The sequence below is a fragment of the Pseudophryne corroboree genome, unplaced genomic scaffold (genome assembly GCF_028390025.1).
Source record: "Pseudophryne corroboree isolate aPseCor3 unplaced genomic scaffold, aPseCor3.hap2 scaffold_611, whole genome shotgun sequence".
Taxonomy (NCBI): domain Eukaryota; kingdom Metazoa; phylum Chordata; class Amphibia; order Anura; family Myobatrachidae; genus Pseudophryne; species Pseudophryne corroboree.
The window spans coordinates 111798-126036 of NW_026970207.1; the positions used below are offsets into that span (position 1 = coordinate 111798).

Sequence of the window (14239 nt, forward strand, 5' to 3'; positions counted from 1 at the left end):
GTGACCTTCGTTTGGGAGAAAAATGCAAAGGTACAATACAGCTTTTCCTTGCCAATATCTCTCTTTTTTGCAAAGAGCTGCGCATTGGAAAATTCAGGACTATGTCGTGTAGATGATGGCCTAACAGGAGGCTTTAAAATTTTCTTTCTAGTGTCCTTCGTTTGGGAGAAAAATGCAAAGGTACAAGACAGCTTTTCCTTGCCAATATCTCTCTTTTGCAAAGAGCTGCGCATTGGAAAATTCAGGACTATGTCGTGTAGATGATGGCCTAACAGGAGGCTCTAAAATTTTCTTTCTAGTGTCCTTCGTTTGGGAGAAAAATGCAAAGGTACAAGACAGCTTTTCCTTGCCAATATCTCTCTTTTGCAAAGAGCTACGCATTGGAAAATTCAGCTAGCTGTTTTTATAAAATCACTGAATCAAATCTAACTCTGATTACATCAGAGAAGGCCAGGTACCCTACACCATAACAGGGGGTTTGAAATTTTGACTTGTCTACTTAAAGATCACCAAAATCTGATAACAAGGTCAATTAGGTCCCTGGGTGGGATTGAACCACCAACCTTTTGGTTAATAGCCGCACATACTAACTGATTGCGCCACAGAGACACTTTGCAAAAGTCCATACTGACAAAGGCTAATAAGCATTCATCTAAAACGTTTCCTAGAAAAACTTTAAAAAGTCAATAATCTGGAGAGTTTTTGTAAGATGTTTCTTCCATCAACCAACGAAGAAACACATTGGTACTTTCCCATGATGAGTGAGTGCTTCAGGATCTCTTGAACTTACATGTGCAGCAGAGTACTGCAATGGAAGCATGCTGGGCCCATAACCCAGAGGTAGGCAGATTGAAACTATCCTCTGCTATATGCATTTTTTTTTGTTAATTAAAGTAATCCAAAACTGGGATTGATATTTTGGCTCTTTTATTTTTACTTAAAGTACAATAACTTTTACCATTTTAATTTGTTTTAATAGTATATTGACAGTATTGTTTTCTTTCAAAAATCCACTTCATTTTCTTTACCCTATTATTAAAATGGTAATTGACAAAAACAAACTACATTGTCACCAGAAGAGCAATACAAAATGTACAAGTGATATATTAAAATCATCTTTCCAGCTTGAATTTCAATGATGCATTGGGTCAACAATTTTGTGAGAAACATCTTCACCCTTAAATAAAGATTTTCTTAATTCCTTACCTGTGTGCTAATTAGATATCACCTTGTTTTCACATTAAACAGACTTCCACATGAGAAAGCAGCAAGGATGCAGTGGCGTTAATGTTTCCTGGTGTCAACCTGTATTATTTCAGTAGACATTGAAATGAGGATACATCTTGCTGCCTTTCCAATGAAGCAAGTTTAATTTAGTAATAGGTGAAAAACCATCCCTACAAAGGTGTTAATCAGAGACTTGGCTTTGTGGACACTTTTCAGAGAACAAATTTGTTAGCATAAAAATAAAGCCAGAAAATGAAGAGCTGTTTAATCACGCAATTTGATTTTTTTGCCAGCATATTTCTTTTTCTCTGCAACCCACTGCTAAATTGTGCTTCCTAGATGTTTTTATAAAATCACTGAATCAAATCTAACTCTGATTACATCAGAGAAGGCCAGGTACCCTACACCATAACAGGGGGTATGAAATTTGACTTGTCTACTTAAAGATCACCAAAATCTGATAACAAGGTCAATTACGTCCCTGGGTGGGATTGAACCACCAACCTTTTGGTTAATAGCCGTACACACTAACTGATTGCGCCACAGAGACACTTTGCAAAACTACATACTGACAAATGCTAATAAGCATTCATCTAAAACGTTTCCTAGAAAAACTTTAAAAAGTCAATAATCTGGAGAGTTTTTGTAAGATGTTTCTTCTATCAACCAACGAAGAAACACATTGGTACTTTCCCATGATGAGTGAGTGCTTCAGGATCTCTTGCACTTACATGTGCAGCAGAGTACAGCAATGGAAGCATGCTGGGCCCATAACCCAGAGGTAGGCAGATTGAAACTATCCTCTGCTATATGCATTTTTTTGTTTGTTAATTAAAGTAATCCAAAACTGGGATTGATATTTTGGCTCTTTTATTTTTACTTAAAGTACAATAACTTTTACCATTTTAATTTGTTTTAATAGTATATTGACAGTATTGTTTTCTTTCAAAAATCCACTTAATTTTCTTTACCCTATTATTAAAATGGTAATTGACAAAAACAAACTACATTGTCACCAGAAGAGCAATACAAAATGTACAAGTGATATATTAAAATCATCTTTCCAGCTTGAATTTCAATGATGCATTGGGGCAACGATTTTGTGAGAAACATCTTCACCCTTAAATAAAGATTTTCTTAATTCCTTACCTGTGTGCTAATTAGATATCACCTTGTTTTCACATTAAACAGACTTCCACATGAGAAAGCAGCAAGGATGCAGTGGCGCTAATGTTACCTGGTGTCAACCTGTATTATTTCAGTAGACATTGAAATGAGGATGCATCTTGCTGCCTTTCCAATGAAGCAAGTTTAATTTAGTAATAGGTGAAAAACCATCCTTACAAAGGTGTTAATCAGAGACTTGGCTTTGTGGACACTTTTCAGAGAACAAATTTGTTAGCATAAAGATAAAGCCAGAAAATAAAGAGCTGTTTAATCACTCAATTGGATTTTTCTGCCAGCATATTTTTTTTCTCTGCAACCCACTGCTAAATTGTGCTTCCTAGCTGTTTTTATAAAATCACTGAATCAAATCTAACTCTGATTACATCAGAGAAGGCCAGGTACCCTACACCATAACAGGGGGTTTGAAATTTTGACTTGTCTACTTAAAGATCACCAAAATCTGATAACAAGGTCAATTAGGTCCCTGGGTGGGATTGAACCACCAACCTTTTGGTTAATAGCCGTACACACTAACTGATTGCGCCACAGAGACACTTTGCAAAAAGTCCATACTGACAAAGGCTAATAAGCATTCATCTAAAACGTTTCCTAGAAAAACTTTAAAAAGTCAATAATCTGGAGAGTTTTTGTAAGATGTTTCTTCCATCAACCAACGAAGAAACACATTGGTACTTTCCCATGATGAGTGAGTGCTTCAGGATCTCTTGAACTTACATGTGCAGCAGAGTACTGCAATGGAAGCATGCTGGGCTCATAACCGAGAGGTAGGCAGATTGAAACTATCCTCTGCTATATGCATTTTTTTTTTGTTAATTAAAGTAATCCAAAACTGGGATTGATATTTTGTCTCTTTTATTTTTACTTAAAGTACAATAACTTTTACCATTTTAATTTGTTTTAATAGTATATTGACAGTATTGTTTTCTTTCAAAAATCCACTTCATTTTCTTTACCCTATTATTAAAATGGTAATTGACAAAAACAAACTACATTGTCACCAGAAGAGCAATACAAAATGTACAAGTGATATATTAAAATCATCTTTCCAGCTTGAATTTCAATGTTGCATTGGGTCAACAATTTTGTGAGAAACATCTTCACCCTTAAATAAAGATTTTCTTAATTCCTTACCTGTGTGCTAATTAGATATCACCTTGTTTTCACATTAAACAGACTTCCACATGAGAAAGCAGCAAGGATGCAGTGGCGTTAATGTTTCCTGGTGTCAACCTGTATTATTTCAGTAGACATTGAAATGAGGATACATCTTGCTGCCTTTCCAATGAAGCAAGTTTAATTTAGTAATAGGTGAAAAACCATCCCTACAAAGGTGTTAATCAGAGACTTGGCTTTGTGGACACTTTTCAGAGAACAAATTTGTTAGCATAAAAATAAAGCCAGAAAATGAAGAGCTGTTTAATCACGCAATTTGATTTTTTTGCCAGCATATTTCTTTTTCTCTGCAACCCACTGCTAAATTGTGCTTCCTAGATGTTTTTATAAAATCACTGAATCAAATCTAACTCTGATTACATCAGAGAAGGCCAAGTACCCTACACCATAACAGGGGGTATGAAATTTGACTTGTCTACTTAAAGATCACCAAAATCTGATAACAAGGTCAATTACGTCCCTGGGTGGGATTGAACCACCAACCTTTTGGTTAATAGCCGTACATACTAACTGATTGCGCCACAGAGACACTTTGCAAAAGTACATACTGACAAATGCTAATAAGCATTCATCTAAAACGTTTCCTAGAAAAACTTAAAAAAGTCAATAATCTGGAGAGTTTTTGTAAGATGTTTCTTCTATCAACCAACGAAGAAACACATTGGTACTTTCCCATGATGAGTGAGTGCTTCAGGATCTCTTGCACTTACATGTGCAGCAGAGTACAGCAATGGAAGCATGCTGGGCCCATAACCCAGAGGTAGGCAGGTTGAAACTATCCTCTGCTATATGCATTTTTTTGTTTGTTAATTAAAGTAATCCAAAACTGGGATTGATATTTTGGCTCTTTTATTTTTACTTAAAGTACAATAACTTTTACCATTTTAATTTGTTTTAATAGTATATTGACAGTATTGTTTTCTTTCAAAAATCCACTTAATTTTCTTTACCCTATTATTAAAATGGTAATTGACAAAAACAAACTACATTGTCACCAGAAGAGCAATACAAAATGTACAAGTGATATATTAAAATCATATTTCCAGCTTGAATTTCAATGATGCATTGTGGCAACGATTTTGTGAGAAACATCTTCACCCTTAAATAAAGATTTTCTTAATTCCTTACCTGTGTGCTAATTAGATATCACCTTGTTTTCATATAAAACAGACTTCCACATGAGAAAGCAGCAAGGATGCAGTTTCGTTAATGTTTCCTGGTGTCAACTTGTATTATTTTAGTAGACATTGAAATGAGGATGCATCTTGCTGCCTTTCCAATGAAGCAAGTTTAATTTAGTAATAGGTGAAAAACCATCCTTACAAAGGTGTTAATCAGAGACTTGGCTTTGTGGACACTTTTCAGAGAACAAATTTGTTAGCATAAAAATAAAGCCAGAAAATGAAGAGCTGTTTAATCACTCAATTGGATTTTTCTGCCAGCATATTTTTTTTCTCTGCAACCCACTGCTAAATTGTGCTTCCTAGCTGTTTTTATAAAATCACTGAATCAAATCTAACTCTGATTACATCAGAGAAGGCCAGGTACCCTACACCATAACAGGGGGTTTGAAATTTTGACTTGTCTACTTAAAGATCACCAAAATCTGATAACAAGGTCAATTAGGTCCCTGGATGGGATTGAACCACCAACCTTATGGTTAATAGCCGTACATACTAACTGATTGCGCCACAGAGACACTTTGCGAAAGTCCATACTGACAAAGGCTAATAAGCATTCATCTAAAACGTTTCCTAGAAAAACTTTAAAAAGTCAATAATCTGGAGAGTTTTTGTAAGATGTTTCTTCCATCAACCAACGAAGAAACACATTGGTACTTTCCCATGATGAGTGAGTGCTTCAGGATCTCTTGAACTTACATGTGCAGCAGAGTACTGCAATGGAAGCATGCTGGGCCCATAACCCAGAGGTAGGCAGATTGAAACTATCCTCTGCTATATGCATTTTTTTTTTGTTAATTAAAGTAATCCAAAACTGGGATTGATATTTTGTCTCTTTTATTTTTACTTAAAGTACAATAACTTTTACCATTTTAATTTGTTTTAATAGTATATTGACAGTATTGTTTTCTTTCAAAAATCCACTTCATTTTCTTTACCCTATTATTAAAATGGTAATTGACAAAAACAAACTACATTGTCACCAGAAGAGCAATACAAAATGTACAAGTGATATATTAAAATCATCTTTCCAGCTTGAATTTCAACGATGCATTGGGTCAACAATTTTGTGAGAAACATCTTCACCCTTAAATAAAGATTTTCTTAATTCCTTACCTGTGTGCTAATTAGATATCACCTTGTTTTCACATTAAACAGACTTCCACATGAGAAAGCAGCAAGGATGCAGTGGCGTTAATGTTTCCTGGTGTCAACCTGTATTATTTCAGTAGACATTGAAATGAGGATACATCTTGCTGCCTTTCCAATGAAGCAAGTTTAATTTAGTAATAGGTGAAAAACCATCCCTACAAAGGTGTTAATCAGAGACTTGGCTTTGTGGACACTTTTCAGAGAACAAATTTGTTAGCATAAAAATAAAGCCAGAAAATGAAGAGCTGTTTAATCACGCAATTTGATTTTTTTGCCAGCATATTTCTTTTTCTCTGCAACCCACTGCTAAATTGTGCTTCCTAGATGTTTTTATAAAATCACTGAATCAAATCTAACTCTGATTACATCAGAGAAGGCCAGGTACCCTACACCATAACAGGGGGTATGAAATTTGACTTGTCTACTTAAAGATCACCAAAATCTGATAACAAGGTCAATTACGTCCCTGGGTGGGATTGAACCACCAACCTTTTGGTTAATAGCCGTACACACTAACTGATTGCGCCACAGAGACACTTTGCAAAACTACATACTGACAAATGCTAATAAGCATTCATCTAAAACGTTTCCTAGAAAAACTTTAAAAAGTCAATAATCTGGAGAGTTTTTGTAAGATGTTTCTTCTATCAACCAACGAAGAAACACATTGGTACTTTCCCATGATGAGTGAGTGCTTCAGGATCTCTTGCACTTACATGTGCAGCAGAGTACAGCAATGGAAGCATGCTGGGCCCATTACCCAGAGGTAGGCAGATTGAAACTATCCTCTGCTATATGCATTTTTTTGTTTGTTAATTAAAGTAATCCAAAACTGGGATTGATATTTTGGCTCTTTTATTTTTACTTAAAGTACAATAACTTTTACCATTTTAATTTGTTTTAATAGTATATTGACAGTATTGTTTTCTTTCAAAAATCCACTTAATTTTCTTTACCCTATTATTAAAATGGTAATTGACAAAAACAAACTACATTGTCACCAGAAGAGCAATACAAAATGTACAAGTGATATATTAAAATCATCTTTCCAGCTTGAATTTCAATGATGCATTGGGGCAACGATTTTGTGAGAAACATCTTCACCCTTAAATAAAGATTTTCTTAATTCCTTACCTGTGTGCTAATTAGATATCACCTTGTTTTCACATTAAACAGACTTCCACATGAGAAAGCAGCAAGGATGCAGTGGCGTTAATGTTTCCTGGTGTCAACCTGTATTATTTCAGTAGACATTGAAATGAGGATGCATCTTGCTGCCTTTCCAATGAAGCAAGTTTAATTTAGTAATAGGTGAAAAACCATCCTTACAAAGGTGTTAATCAGAGACTTGGCTTTGTGGACACTTTTCAGAGAACAAATTTGTTAGCATAAAAATAAAGCCAGAAAATAAAGAGCTGTTTAATCACTCAATTGGATTTTTCTGCCAGCATATTTTTTTTCTCTGCAACCCACTGCTAAATTGTGCTTCCTAGCTGTTTTTATAAAATCACTGAATCAAATCTAACTCTGATTACATCAGAGAAGGCCAGGTACCCTACACCATAACAGGGGGTTTGAAATTTTGACTTGTCTACTTAAAGATCACCAAAATCTGATAACAAGGTCAATTAGGTCCCTGGGTGGGATTGAACCACCAACCTTTTGGTTAATAGCCGTACACACTAACTGATTGCGCCACAGAGACACTTTGCAAAAAGTCCATACTGACAAAGGCTAATAAGCATTCATCTAAAACGTTTCCTAGAAAAACTTTAAAAAGTCAATAATCTGGAGAGTTTTTGTAAGATGTTTCTTCCATCAACCAACGAAGAAACACATTGGTACTTTCCCATGATGAGTGAGTGCTTCAGGATCTCTTGAACTTACATGTGCAGCAGAGTACTGCAATGGAAGCATGCTGGGCTCATAACCGAGAGGTAGGCAGATTGAAACTATCCTCTGCTATATGCATTTTTTTTTTGTTAATTAAAGTAATCCAAAACTGGGATTGATATTTTGTCTCTTTTATTTTTACTTAAAGTACAATAACTTTTACCATTTTAATTTGTTTTAATAGTATATTGACAGTATTGTTTTCTTTCAAAAATCCACTTCATTTTCTTTACCCTATTATTAAAATGGTAATTGACAAAAACAAACTACATTGTCACCAGAAGAGCAATACAAAATGTACAAGTGATATATTAAAATCATCTTTCCAGCTTGAATTTCAATGTTGCATTGGGTCAACATTTTTGTGAGAAACATCTTCACCCTTAAATAAAGATTTTCTTAATTCCTTACCTGTGTGCTAATTAGATATCACCTTGTTTTCACATTAAACAGACTTCCACATGAGAAAGCAGCAAGGATGCAGTGGCGTTAATGTTTCCTGGTGTCAACTTGTATTATTTCAGTAGACATTGAAATGAGGATGCATCTTGCTGCCTTTCCAATGAAGCAAGTTTAATTTAGTAATAGGTGAAAAACCATCCTTACAAAGGTGTTAATCAGAGACTTGGCTTTGTGGACACTTTTCAGAGAACAAATTTGTTAGCATAAAAATAAAGCCAGAAAATGAAGAGCTGTTTAATCACTCGATTGGATTTTTCTGCCAGCATATTTTTTTTCTCTGCAACCCACTGCTAAATTGTGCTTCCTAGCTGTTTTTTATAAAATCACTGAATCAAATCTAACTCTGATTACATCAGAGAAGGCCATGTACCCTACACCATAAGAGGAGGTTTGAAATTTTGACTTGTCTCCTTAAATATCACCAAAATCTGATCACAAGGTTAATTACGTCCCTGGGTGGGATTGAACCACCAACATTTTGGTTAATAGCCAAACACACTAACCGATTGCGCCACAGAGACACTTTGCAAAAGTCCATACTGACAAAGGCTAATAAGCATTCATCTAAAACGTTTCCTAGAAAAACTTTAAAAAGTCAATAATCTGGAGAGTTTTTGTAAGATGTTTCTTCCATCAACCAACGAAGAAACACATTGGTACTTTCCCATGATGAGTGAGTGCTTCAGGATCTCTTGCACTTACATGTGCAGCAGAGTACTGCAATGGAAGCATGCTGGGCCCATAACCCAGAGGTAGGCAGATTGAAACTATCCTCTGCTATATGCATTTTTTTTGTTAAAGTAATCCAAAACTGGGATTGATATTTTGTCTCTTTTATTTTTACTTAAAGTACAATAACTTTTACCATTTTAATTTGTTTTAATAGTATATTGACAGTATTGTTTTCTTTCAAAAATCAACTTCATTTTCTTTACCCTATTATTAAAATGGTAATTGACAAAAACAAACTACATTGTCACCAGAAGAGCAATACAAAATGTACAAGTGATATATTAAAATCATCTTTCCAGCTTGAATTTCAATGATGCATTGGGTCAACAATTTTGTGAGAAACATCTTCACCCTTAAATAAAGATTTTCTTAATTCCTTACCTGTGTGCTAATTAGATATCACCTTGTTTTCACATTAAACAGACTTCCACATGAGAAAGCAGCAAGGATGCAGTGGCGTTAATGTTTCCTGGTGTCAACCTGTATTATTTCAGTAGACATTGAAATGAGGATACATCTTGCTGCCTTTCCAATGAAGCAAGTTTAATTTAGTAATAGGTGAAAAACCATCCCTACAAAGGTGTTAATCAGAGACTTGGCTTTGTGGACACTTTTCAGAGAACAAATTTGTTAGCATAAAAATAAAGCCAGAAAATGAAGAGCTGTTTAATCACGCAATTTGATTTTTTTGCCAGCATATTTCTTTTTCTCTGCAACCCACTGCTAAATTGTGCTTCCTAGATGTTTTTTATAAAATCACTGAATCAAATCTAACTCTGATTACATCAGAGAAGGCCAGGTACCCTACACCATAACAGGGGGTTTGAAAATTTGACTGGTCTACTTAAAGATCACCAAAATCTGATAACAAGGTCAATTAGGTCCCTGGATGGGATTGAACCACCAACCTTATGGTTAATAGCCGTACATACTAACTGATTGCGCCACAGAGACACTTTGCAAAATTCCATACTGACAAAGGCTAATAAGCATTCATCTAAAACGTTTCCTAGATAAACTTTAAAAAGTCAATAATCTGGAGAGTTTTTGTAAGATGTTTCTTCCATCAACCAACGAAGAAACACATTGGTACTTTCCCATGATGAGTGAGTGCTTCAGGATCTCTTGCACTTACATGTGCAGCAGAGTACTGCAATGGAAGCATGCTGGGCCCATAACCCAGAGGTAGGCAGATTGAAACTATCCTCTGCTATATGCATTTTTTTTGTTAATTAAAGTAATCCAAAACTGGGATTGATATTTTGTCTCTTTTATTTTTACTTAAAGTACAATAACTTTTACCATTTTAATTTGTTTTAATAGTATATTGACAGTATTGTTTTCTTTCAAAAATCCACTTCATTTTCTTTACCCTATTATTAAAATGGTAATTGACAAAAACAAACTACATTGTCACCAGAAGAGCAATACAAAATGTACAAGTGATATATTAAAATCATATTTCCAGCTTGAATTTCAATGATGCATTGGGGCAACGATTTTGTGAGAAACATCTTCACCCTTAAATAAAGATTTTCTTAATTCCTTACCTGTGTGCTAATTAGATATCACCTTGTTTTCATATTAAACAGACTTCCACATGAGAAAGCAGCAAGGATGCAGTGGCGTTAATGTTTCCTGGTGTCAACTTGTATTATTTCAGTAGACATTGAAATGAGGATGCATCTTGCTGCCTTTCCAATGAAGCAAGTTTAATTTAGTAATAGGTGAAAAACCATCCTTACAAAGGTGTTAATCAGAGACTTGGCTTTGTGGACACTTTTCAGAGAACAAATTTGTTAGCATAAAAATAAAGCCAGAAAATGAAGAGCTGTTTAATCACTCAATTGGATTTTTCTGCCAGCATATTTTTTTTCTCTGCAACCCACTGCTAAATTGTGCTTCCTAGCTGTTTTTATAAAATCACTGAATCAAATCTAACTCTGATTACATCAGAGAAGGCCAGGTACCCTACACCATAACAGGGGGTTTGAAATTTTGACTTGTCTACTTAAAGATCACCAAAATCTGATAACAAGGTCAATTAGGTCCCTCGGTGGGATTGAACCACCAACCTTATGGTTAATAGCCATACATACTAACTGATTGCGCCACAGAAACACTTTGCAAAAGTCCATACTGACAAAGGCTAATAAGCATTCATCTAAAACGTTTCCTAGAAAAACTTTAAAAAGTCAATAATCTGGAGAGTTTTTGTAAGATGTTTCTTCCATCAACCAACGAAGAAACACATTGGTACTTTCCCATGATGAGTGAGTGCTTCAGGATCTCTTGCACTTACATGTGCAGCAGAGTACTGCAATGGAAGCATGCTGGGCCCATAACCCAGAGGTAGGCAGATTGAAACTATCCTCTGCTATATGCATTTTTTTGTTTGTTAATTAAAGTAATCCAAAACTGGGATTGATATTTTGTCTCTTTTATTTTTACTTTAAGTACAATAACTTTTACCATTTTAATTTGTTTTAATAGTATATTGACAGTATTGTTTTCTTTCAAAAATCCACTTCATTTTCTTTACCCTATTATTAAAATGGTAATTGACAAAAACAAACTACATTGTCACCAGAAGAGCAATACAAAATGTACAAGTGATATATTAAAATCATCTTTCCAGCTTGAATTTCAATGATGCATTGGGGCAACGATTTTGTGAGAAACATCTTCACCCTTAAATAAAGATTTTCTTAATTCCTTACCTGTGTGCTAATTAGATATCACCTTGTTTTCACATTAAACAGACTTCCACATGAGAAAGCAGCAAGGATGCAGTGGCGTTAATGTTTCCTGGTGTCAACCTGTATTATTTCAGTAGACATTGAAATGAGGATACATCTTGCTGCCTTTCCAATGAAGCAAGTTTAATTTAGTAATAGGTGAAAAACCATCCCTACAAAGGTGTTAATCAGAGACTTGGCTTTGTGGACACTTTTCAGAGAACAAATTTGTTAGCATAAAAATAAAGCCAGAAAATGAAGAGCTGTTTAATCACGCAATTTGGTTTTTTTGCCAGCATATTTCTTTTTCTCTGCAACCCACTCCTAAATTGTGCTTCCTAGATGTTTTTATAAAATCACTGAATCAAATCTAACTCTGATTACATCAGAGAAGGCCAGGTACCCTACACCATAACAGGGGGTATGAAATTTGACTTGTCTACTTAAAGATCACCAAAATCTGATAACAATGTCAATTACGTCCCTGGGTGGGATTGAACCACCAACCTTTTGGTTAATAGCCGTACACACTAACTGATTGCGCCACAGAGACACTTTGCAAAAAGTACTTACTGACAAATGCTAATAAGCATTCATCTAAAATGTTTCCTAGAAAAACGTAAAAAAGTCAATAATCTGGAGAGTTTTTGTAAGATGTTTCTTCTATCAACCAACGAAGAAACACATTGGTACTTTCCCATGATGAGTGAGTGCTTCAGGATCTCTTGCACTTACATGTGCAGCAGAGTACAGCAATGGAAGCATGCTGGGCCCATAACCCAGAGGTAGGCAGATTGAAACTATCCTCTGCTATATGCATTTTTTTGTTTGTTAATTAAAGTAATCCAAAACTGGGATTGATATTTTGGCTCTTTTATTTTTACTTAAAGTACAATAACTTTTACCATTTTAATTTGTTTTAATAGTATATTGACAGTATTGTTTTCTTTCAAAAATCCACTTAATTTTCTTTACCCTATTATTAAAATGGTAATTGACAAAAACAAACTACATTGTCACCAGAAGAGCAATACAAAATGTACAAGTGATATATTAAAATCATCTTTCCAGCTTGAATTTCAATGATGCATTGGGGCAACGATTTTGTGAGAAACATCTTCACCCTTAAATAAAGATTTTCTTAATTCCTTACCTGTGTGCTAATTAGATATCACCTTGTTTTCACATTAAACAGACTTCCACATGAGAAAGCAGCAAGGATGCAGTGGCGTTAATGTTTCCTGGTGTCAACCTGTATTATTTCAGTAGACATTGAAATGAGGATGCATCTTGCTGCCTTTCCAATGAAGCAAGTTTAATTTAGTAATAGGTGAAAAGCCATCCTTACAAAGGTGTTAATCAGAGACTTGGCTTTGTGGACACTTTTCAGAGAACAAATTTGTTAGCATAAAAATAAAGCCAGAAAATGAAGAGCTGTTTAATCACTCAATTGGATTTTTCTGCCAGCATATTTTTTTTCTCTGCAACCCACTGCTAAATTGTGCTTCCTAGCTGTTTTTATAAAATCACTGAATCAAATCTAACTCTGATTACATCAGAGAAGGCCAGGTACCCTACACCATAACAGGGGGTTTGAAATTATGACTTGTCTACTTAAAGATCACCAAAATCTGATAACAAGGTCAATTAGGTCCCTAGGTGGGATTGAACCACCAACCTTTTGGTTAATAGCCGTACACACTAACTGATTGCGCCACAGAGACACTTTGCAAAAAGTCCATACTGACAAAGGCTAATAAGCATTCATCTAAAACGTTTCCTAGAAAAACTTTAAAAAGTCAATAATCTGGAGAGTTTTTGTAAGATGTTTCTTCCATCAACCAACGAAGAAACACATTGGTACTTTCCCATGATGAGTGAGTGCTTCAGGATCTCTTGAACTTACATGTGCAGCAGAGTACTGCAATGGAAGCATGCTGGGCTCATAACCGAGAGGTAGGCAGATTGAAACTATCCTCTGCTATATGCATTTTTTTGTTTGTTAATTAAAGTAATCCAAAACTGGGATTGATATTTTGTCTCTTTTATTTTTACTTAAAGTACAATAACTTTTACCATTTTAATTTGTTTTAATAGTGTATTGACAGTATTGTTTTCTTTCAAAAATCCACTTCATTTTCTTTACCCTATTATTAAAATGGTAATTGACAAAAACAAACTACATTGTCACCAGAAGAGCAATACAAAATGTACAAGTGATATATTAAAATCATCTTTCCAGCTTGAATTTCAATGTTGCATTGGGTCAACAATTTTGTGAGAAACATCTTCACCCTTAAATAAAGATTTTCTTAATTCCTTACCTGTGTGCTAATTAGATATCACCTTGTTTTCACATTAAACAGACTTCCACATGAGAAAGCAGCAAGGATGCAGTGGCGTTAATGTTTCCTGGTGTCAACTTGTATTATTTCAGTAGACATTGAAATGAGGATGCATCTTGCTGCCTTTCCAATGAAGCAAGTTTAATTT

The 14239-nt window shown here is 34.9% G+C and overlaps 1 non-coding gene across 1 annotated transcript; it reads right to left on the reverse strand.

Annotated features, from left to right (window-relative positions):
• Nucleotides 1–8723: 8723 nt before the first annotated feature.
• On the reverse strand, nt 8724–8797 carry TRNAN-AUU (transfer RNA asparagine (anticodon AUU)). Its single transcript has one exon. It is a non-coding gene; the product is annotated as a tRNA-Asn (tRNA).
• Nucleotides 8798–14239: the final 5442 nt, after the last annotated feature.